The 8,566-nt window shown below is 36.1% G+C and overlaps 1 pseudogene; it reads left to right on the top strand.

The window, feature by feature from the left end:
* Positions 1-1,469: 1,469 nt before the first annotated feature.
* Positions 1,470-1,569, top strand: LOC114221032 (U6 spliceosomal RNA; annotated as a pseudogene).
* Positions 1,570-8,566: the final 6,997 nt, after the last annotated feature.

Here is an 8,566-nt window from a genome sequence, read left to right as displayed (position 1 = left end):
GTTTTAGGAGGTGGGGCCTTTGGGAGATGATTAGGCTATGAAGGTGGAGCCATCATGAATGGGATTAGTGGCCTTCTAAGGGGCTGAAGAGACCAAAATTCTCCCCTTCTGTTGTGTGAGAACATGGCCAAGGCACAGCTGCCTGTGAAAACGAAGCCGACACTCACCGGGACACTGAATTTCCAGCACCTTGATCTTGTACTTCCCAACCTCTAGAACTGGGAGAAATAAAGTTCTGTTGTTTATAAGCCACCCAGTCTCTGGTTTTTGTTAGAGCAACCTGAACTGACTAAGACAATAGTAGGCCAATATTTCTTTGTTAAGATGCAGAAAATACCTTAAAAATTGATATATCATCAAAAGACTAAATGAGTAAGCATGCCACCAACAAGTTGAAAATATTTGTAAAACATGTCTGTTAAAACGCTCAAATCATTACTACCTAAAGAATTTCATACTTAATAAGAAAAAGACATGGGACGCCTGGGTGGCTCAGTAGGTTAAGCGACTGCCTTCGGCCTGGGTCATGATCCCAGGGTCCTGGGGTTGAGTCCCACATCGGGCTCCTTGTTCAACAGGGAGCCTGCTTCTTTCTCTCTCTCTCTCTGCTTGTGCTCTCTCTGTCAAATATATAAAATCTTAAAAAAAAAAATTCTAAAGTATTTCAATGAGCACTTTACAAAGGTACATATATGAATGGTTAGTGAACACAGTAAAGAGTGCTTAAAATTTTTAGCCTTCAGAGAAAAGCATTTATCAGCACATTGAGATAATACTATACACCCACTAGCATGGCCAAAATAAAAAATATATTCAACCCCAAATATTGGTGAAGATTGGAACCACTAAACTCTCCTACATTGCTGGTAGGGATATTAAATGTTAAAACTGCTTTGGAAAAAGTTTTTGTGCTTAAAATTAAAGGTTACCCAGAAGAAATACAAATTTATATGTAAGAAAGACTTAAGAATGATTGTAGCAGCTTCATTCATTACAGCCCTGAACTGGAAGCAACTCATTATCAACAGGAAAATGAATAATCCCATTTTGGTATAGTTGTACAAAGTGGAGTACTACTCATCAGTATAAATGAATGAGCTATTGGTACCCACAACAACATGAATGAGTCTCACAGACATAATGCTGAGCAAAAGAACCAAAATAACAATACATCTTGCATAATTTCATTTTTGGGAAGTTCTAGACCAAAACCAATGCAAGGTTAAAAAAAAATGATTGCCTCTGTGAAGTTAAGATTGATGAGAGAGAGACTTAAGAGAATGTTTTAAGGAGATGGAAATGTTCTATGTCATCAGGAGAGTGTGGGTTACACAGGTGTTTCTATGTTGCATGATTGTACTATTGAGATTTATGAATCTTTTTTGCATGGTCACTTACTTGAACATTTAAAAATGTTAATAGCAGTATGGGGTAAAAAAATACTTCTCCTTTTATAAAATTATATCCATGCTCACTTCAGCACACATTAAAATTGGAATGATACAGAAAAGATTAGCATGGCCCCTTCAAAAGGATGACATGAATAAAAGTATATTCTTTACTTTGTTTCAACTTTTCCTTGCAAAAAATATTTGAACAAATTTCAGCTTTTGAGAATTTGCCTTAACTCTTAAATAATGCTGGAAATATTATGAGAATATTTAAGAGTTCCTCATTGCTTAAGAACCAAAAATTATGTAATGTTTTTGATAATTCACTCTATGCATGTTACATATAGATCTATAATCTATAATTAATGTGCATATTACACACGTGGATATATAGATAAGGGTTTCTTTTCTTTTTTTCTTTTTCTTTCCCTTTTCCTTTTCTTTTCTTTCTTGAAGAGCACAAACAGGGAGGGGGGGCAGAGGGAGAGAGAGAATCCCTAGCAGGGTTCACTCTCAGCACAGAGCCCAATGCATGATTCTGTCTCACAACCCTGAGATCATGACCTGAGCCGAAATCAAGAGTCAGATGCTTAACTGACTGAGCCACCCAGGCACCCCAGAGATCATGGTCTTTCTTAACCAAATGGAAATAGTCACCTGACTTTGAATTTACCTTTCACATGTTTAAACAATTTTTGAGGATAAATATAAAAGTGAGGAAATGCAGGTATCATCAAAGAATAAAAACTTGTAAATGTGATAAATTACAATTGTATAGACTAAAATATTTCTGAACAACTAAAGTTTTTTTAAAAAGATATTTGAATGGCCTTAAAAAGTCTATTTTTAGATCCATTTTAATAGAACTACTCGGAGTTATATTTTCGAAGTTAGAAATTGACTTAGAAAGGAGGCAGAATTTGATATCATTTATTTAAAATCATATTCCTTAATTTTAGTGATTCTCCAAAGTATTGATATTGTTAATTTTAATCTTTTATCTTGGAAAATTCTTCTTTTGTTATTTTGTATTTAGATGCTTTTTACAAAGCATCACATAAACATATTGTCATATAATTGCACACTAAAAATGAGTATAGGAATTCCATTTGTCTGTTTAATATTTTAAGAAAAAGTCAAAGTAAAGTGGTAGTCAATGTTCAGGAATCTTTTTAATCACGCTTCAACAGGGATAACTGAAGAAATAGTTCATCAACTTTCCTGATAAGAAAAATTTTAAAAAGTTGTACATTTATAAATGAACATGATTAAGGAGAAAGACACAATAGCCAAAGACAAGATTCCTCCCCAAATCATCAGGAAACTTTAGCGTTCTTCAATTTGTATCATCTACGAGGACCTATTGGCATTCTGAACCATATCATAATAGGACACATTTCAGGGTTATTCTTATGTTCTCATGACAATATGATTTTTTTTAAAGAATTTATTTATTTATTTGACACACACAGAGAGAGAGAGGGCGCACAAGCAGGGAGAGCAGCAGAGGGAGAGGGAGAAGCAGGCTCCCTGCTAAGGGAGCCCAATGCAGGGCTCGATCTCAGGACCCTGGGATCATGACGTGAGCTGAAGGCAGACGCTTAACTGACAGAGCCACCCAGGCACCGCAACAATATGATTATGGAAGCTAGTTCTAGAAGTGAGAGAAAGCCTTCGATTTTACTTGCATTGATAAATAATATCAATCAATTCATTGACAATGCTCTTTGAAAATGTGATCTGTTATTATAAGTGTTCTTTGATATCCTGAAAATTTGCGACTTTCAACTTGGTTTAAAAGACTAGTTTGTGTGTAGTAAAGACAGGCTTTACTTAGCCATGCCTGTTCCATGTCTGGATTCTCATAACCCTGTTCTTGTAAACTATATTTATTAAGCTGAAAATGGCATTTAGTTCTCATTGCGTGGCATTATTGAAATTTTATTCCTTTGTGTGTTTTTCTCATGAAAAGATGCTCCGTCTTTATAGAGATAGTTACTTCAGCATGTGGTTTTCTCTGTGTATGTGTGGGTATAGACCTGACACACATAGCCCATACATGTGACTCCATACCTAATGTAAAATGTTGAATCCCTGTTTTTCTACTTAGCATTTATTGTAAATGTTTTCCTGTGTAACTAAAGATGCTGTTTGTATTATAGGAACATATCATAATTTGCTTAATCATTCTTTCACTGTTGGATACTTCCTTGTATTATATACAATTCTCTAGGGAACATCTGTGTGCATACATTTTTTATCTGCATTTTGGATTATTCCCAGCTGTGAAACTGCCAGGTAAAATACTCTTCCAAATTGCTTTCCAAGAAGGCATTTTTTATCAGTAGGGATAGATAGGTATGCTCGTCTCATTGTCCACTTGCCAAATTATAATCCCTGTTTTTGCTAGTTTAGATGGAATTTCATTGTTTTAGTTTGCATATCTTAGATGACTCATGAGGATGAAACTTAAAAACCCATTGTTCATGCCTTTGTCTTTCACGGTTTTAGAATTTTCTTAGTGATTCACATGATCTCTTTTTTTGTCTAAGGATTTTATTCTTGTCTCTCATAACAGTTTTTTTATGTATAGGCATTTATTTTTAATATGCTTATTTTTAATTCGGAGAAGTAATTTTTTATGGGGTCAGGCAATATCCTTTAACACTGATTATTTTGTGCAAAGAATTCCATGGGCAAATGAAATCTTAACACTGATAGTACCTGAATAGGGGATCTCATTAGTAGTTTGATAATTAACCTGTGGCATATAGTTGGCTTTTATTTTTGGAATATCATTGCTTTGAAACTACAGCTAAAGAAGGCAGATGGTTAATGTGTTTTCTCCTTCCCTGAAAATATCCAAGACTGGAACCAGTTTTATCAGTCTCTAATGGAGGTTGGCAATGTCAAGATGGTTTGTGACCATGTCAAGATGTTGAGTCAGTACCCAGGTCATTGCTCATTAAAGATGATGCTCTTTGGACCAACAGGAGACCCAGCAATCTAACAATTTCTGATTCTCCCTCATATTCCTTCAAAATAGTACAGAACATTTTGTTCTTTAGAAAACATTCAGGCCTCTTTCCTTAAGTTACAGCACTTACTATTTTTCTATTCGTGTTATTAGTCTGTGCTTTTTTTTTTTTTGTAACCAGGAATACATTGGGGGAAATAACATTTTTAATAAATCATTATGCCTTTGCTTTATTTGTGTCTACATACTCTCCCATTAGTCATTCTATGTGTATGTTTTTGCATGTTAATGTATAGCTTTTTTCAAATATGGATTATTCCATTTTGACAAAACATTAATTATTTTCTGCTCTTCCACAGTCACTTCTTATTAGGTGTGTCATTTAATATTCACCAATCATTAATGTCTTCTTTTCCTTGCCCATACTTTTTGTCTCCTTGAGATCTTCAGGATGTGATTCAGTCTCCATTCTGTTGTGATTTATAATTATCTGCTTCTCATATGATTCCCTCTGGTGCGTTGTGCCTTCCTTTATATTCTTATTGCTTTTGGCCCTCTTTTGTTTTTGTTTTGTTTTGTTTTTAAAGTAGGCTCCATGCCCAGTGTGGAGCCCAATGTAGGGCTTGAACTCATTAGCCCCTAGATCAAGAGCTGAGACAAGATCAAGAGTCAGATGCTCAACTGACCAACCCACCTAGGTGCCCCTGGTCTTCTCTGGTTTTAATTTCACTTCCTTCCACCCCATCTGACCGTGGGCCACTGTCCTATGAAATGGCCAGCCAGATGAAATAAGCATATGTTCTGTGTGTATGCAGTGTGTTTTACTAAAGCCACAAATAGATATCATCTGACTCATACATATGAGATGGGCAGATACAGATCTCTTTGTGCTTCAGCAATCATCTGTAAGCATATCAGGGGACATGTTTCTTCTTCATTAGTAAATTACTGTACCAAGTGCCATTCATTTTTCCCAAAAAAAGAATTTTTCAGGAAAAATCAATTCAGTGACATAAAATTAAAAGACGTAATACTGAAATTGTGGTGTCTCTAAAGTGACATTTTTTCGAACGGATTGGAAACCCTAGTCTGACACTATTTTAGCTGGGGTTTTCTTGTTCCTTTTCAGGCCATAAAAATTTCTGTAAAATGGGGCGGGGGGCGCCTGGGTGGCTCAGTTGTTAAGCATCTGCCTTCAGCTCAGGTCATGATCCCGGGGTCCTGGGATCAAGTCCCGCATTGGGCTCCCTGCTCAGCAGGAAGCCTGCTTCTCCCTCTCCACTACCCCTGCTTGTGTTCTCTCTCTTGCTGTGTCTCTCTTTATCAAATAAATAAATAAAATCTAAAAAAATTTTTTTTCTGTAAATGGAAATAACTACACATTTGATTACAGTTCCAAAAATCTGCATTCTTTCATGAAGCTGACTTCTCTTGTCATGTTGTAGCCATAATGGCTACATTGTCTACTGTTAATCTGCATTTTAATTGAGTTTTAAACATTTAACTAGAGGATGGTCCAATAGGAGATTCTATAACCATCTCAGTAATTGGTAGGCAAGAGTTATTTTTTATTGCTATTTTAGCAGTAGGGAAGTCTGCCCTACAGGGTTGGGGAAAGAACTGATAACCTTCAAAGCAGGCTTTGTACTTTGGGGCTGTCATGAGAAAAACAGAACAGAAGTTAGGAATGGAGACATTAGAAGAGACAGATGGTGAGAGGTTATAATGATTTCTAGGATCACCCAAATCGTCTGAAATTTATGCCAGATTTTTTTTTTCCAGTTAGGGTAGCAAGTCATGCTTATTTTGAGCTTCCATGGACACATTTCATGCAGTTCTACTGGACTTTGCATTCTTTTATGTTTCTTTGGGTCTTCAAGAAGTTTCTGACGCACATTGGGTTTTGTCAGCATTTTCGGTAACTGACAAATTTTAACATTATAAACGTTTCTAAAACATTTTTTTGTTAAACCCCTCTGTTGAAAGATTTGAAAATAAGATGACTGACTCTTAGATTGTCTGCATTTAGAACAACCTCCTTTTAGTTGCAGAAACAGAGTGATGGTGTGTATCTTCAATGTGAGACAGGGGGAAGATTTTAGTGGGTACAGCAGCTGTTGATTCAAGTATAATTATGCATGTTACTTCTGGGTTTTCTCTTAGGTGAATCAGCAGTTTTAGTTTATTATGAAAATTAGCAATCTATAAGATAATTCTGTAGAATGAATTCCCAGAAATACAAGGTACATAAGCTGGTGAATATGAAATGCTCCAGTGAAATACTCATATCCCATTGTGATCCTCAATGTTCTAGTTGCAATTATGGTCGTAGTGTCAAGAATCAGATCAATTTGACGTGGGATTGAAAGTATCAAAAATGCTTTATGTTCTCTGGAGAAAATAGGAATGATTCCTTGTAAATGAGAAACTTCAAAATGAAAACATAAAATACTAGCTATAGACTTCTCAGCCTGACTCTCCAATTTTTTAGAATAAACTTTTCTGAGCATTGGATTTTGAAATCTATGAGTATGTGAGATTGGTCTATGAAACAGCATACCCAATTACATACAAGATTCCCTATAGTTAGAACACTTCTTGTATATATATGTTTTACCAATTAACTATTTTTAGCCCAATCCTTCCTATGTGCCCAGCAATGTGCTAAAAGCTGTGCATTTATTTAATGCACTTTTCATTTTGTTTTTGTTTTGTTGGCAATACAAAAGACCAAATAAGTAAACTTGAAACTTTTGGAGTGGAGAAAGCACATTTGCATTTTAATCAAGGAACCTCCTCCCCAGGGATTGATGAAAACTCATAAATGTATAGCAGAATTTTGGAGGTTGAAGGCAGAAGTTGTTCACCATTATGGAGTAAACGATCATTTAACCTCTTACTCTAAGTGTATTTCATGTAAGGTATAGATGAAGGGTCATCAGTATATATCATTTGTGATACTATCCAGGAAGAAGATTAATCAGAGGAAATGGGTGCTTGGCGGTTTGAAAGAAAAAAATATACACGGAGTAGTTAGTGTCAGGACATCCTAAGTGTCAGTAGCCTTTGAGGAAACACAGCCTAGTGTTAGCAGGATACAAGGTTGCAGAAGTAGACCCCTGTTCCATTGGAATGTTTCAATTACTTCTAGAAATAGAACTTCATTTAATCAAAATTTTATTTAGCATCAGGTATATTATTGGTGCTGAATAAGTTCTCGTTAAACCAACAAATGTATGCTCCCTTAGAATGCTGAAGCCATCCTACATGGGATGATAGAGTCAAACATCTCCTGCTAGGAGCTTACACAGAAAGCAAAGTTACACAAATAGCAGTAATCACAGAATATACTGAGGGCTTGGCAAATGAAGGCTATGGACAAGAATTGATTTAGGAATTCAGCCATTTGAAATCATTTTAGAAGCTTGAGGGTTATGAATTATAGAAACATCCAGGGAAAGGATAAAAATTTTCTGTAGGGTGGGAAAATGAGGCAAGATGAGATACTGCTGTAAGGAAGAAGTGGCATTTGAGCTGGGTGGAATTTTTATATTTAGAAATGTGAATGTGTGTAGTGAAAAAGGAGAGGAAGGGTGGCCCATTCTAGATTGAGGGAATTAAATTGACTAATTTTTATATTCTACATTTATTGATTGCCTCCTCTGTACTAGGCACTGAACTAAGTTATGCTTGGAACACGGGATAAGTAAGAATTTTAGTTCTTATCTTTGAAGAGCTCCACTGTGGGAGTTGCAATGTGGGGGGAGCATATGTATAAGCATTTAACAAAATGTGTGCTAAAGGCGGCCCTTGGTGCTCTCAGGGCCTGAAGGGGGTGCCCCTTCTACACAGAGCACCAGGATGGGCTGGGTTCATTCTCAATACTCCTCAGACCAACTAGCAGCTACGTGAGCTACATAATCCAGCATTTTTGTTGTTGTTTTTGTTGTTTGTAGCCCCCTTCATAAAAGCTTTGTACTAGAATTATTCATGTATTTATCTTCCTTCTAAGTTCTTGGAGGCTACTAAATTAGGTTTTCTCATCTTTGCCTTACTTCGTGGTATCTACGACAGTGCGTTGCACACACAGTGGACATTAAAAGACTTTAGGAAGGTAATTATGTTTTGTATTTCTTGGAAAATAAAGCATATCTTGTTGAAGGCATGGCTGTGAGATAAGGTGTCCTATCCCTATGCA

Source organism: Eumetopias jubatus, unplaced genomic scaffold (assembly GCF_037043125.1).
Source record: "Eumetopias jubatus isolate StellerSeaLion01/CBP00866 unplaced genomic scaffold, mEumJub1_p1.0 scaffold_5, whole genome shotgun sequence".
Taxonomy (NCBI): Eukaryota; Metazoa; Chordata; class Mammalia; order Carnivora; family Otariidae; genus Eumetopias; species Eumetopias jubatus.
The sequence above is the reverse complement of the archived record's forward strand: the minus strand, read 5'-3'. Positions and strand labels throughout refer to the sequence as shown.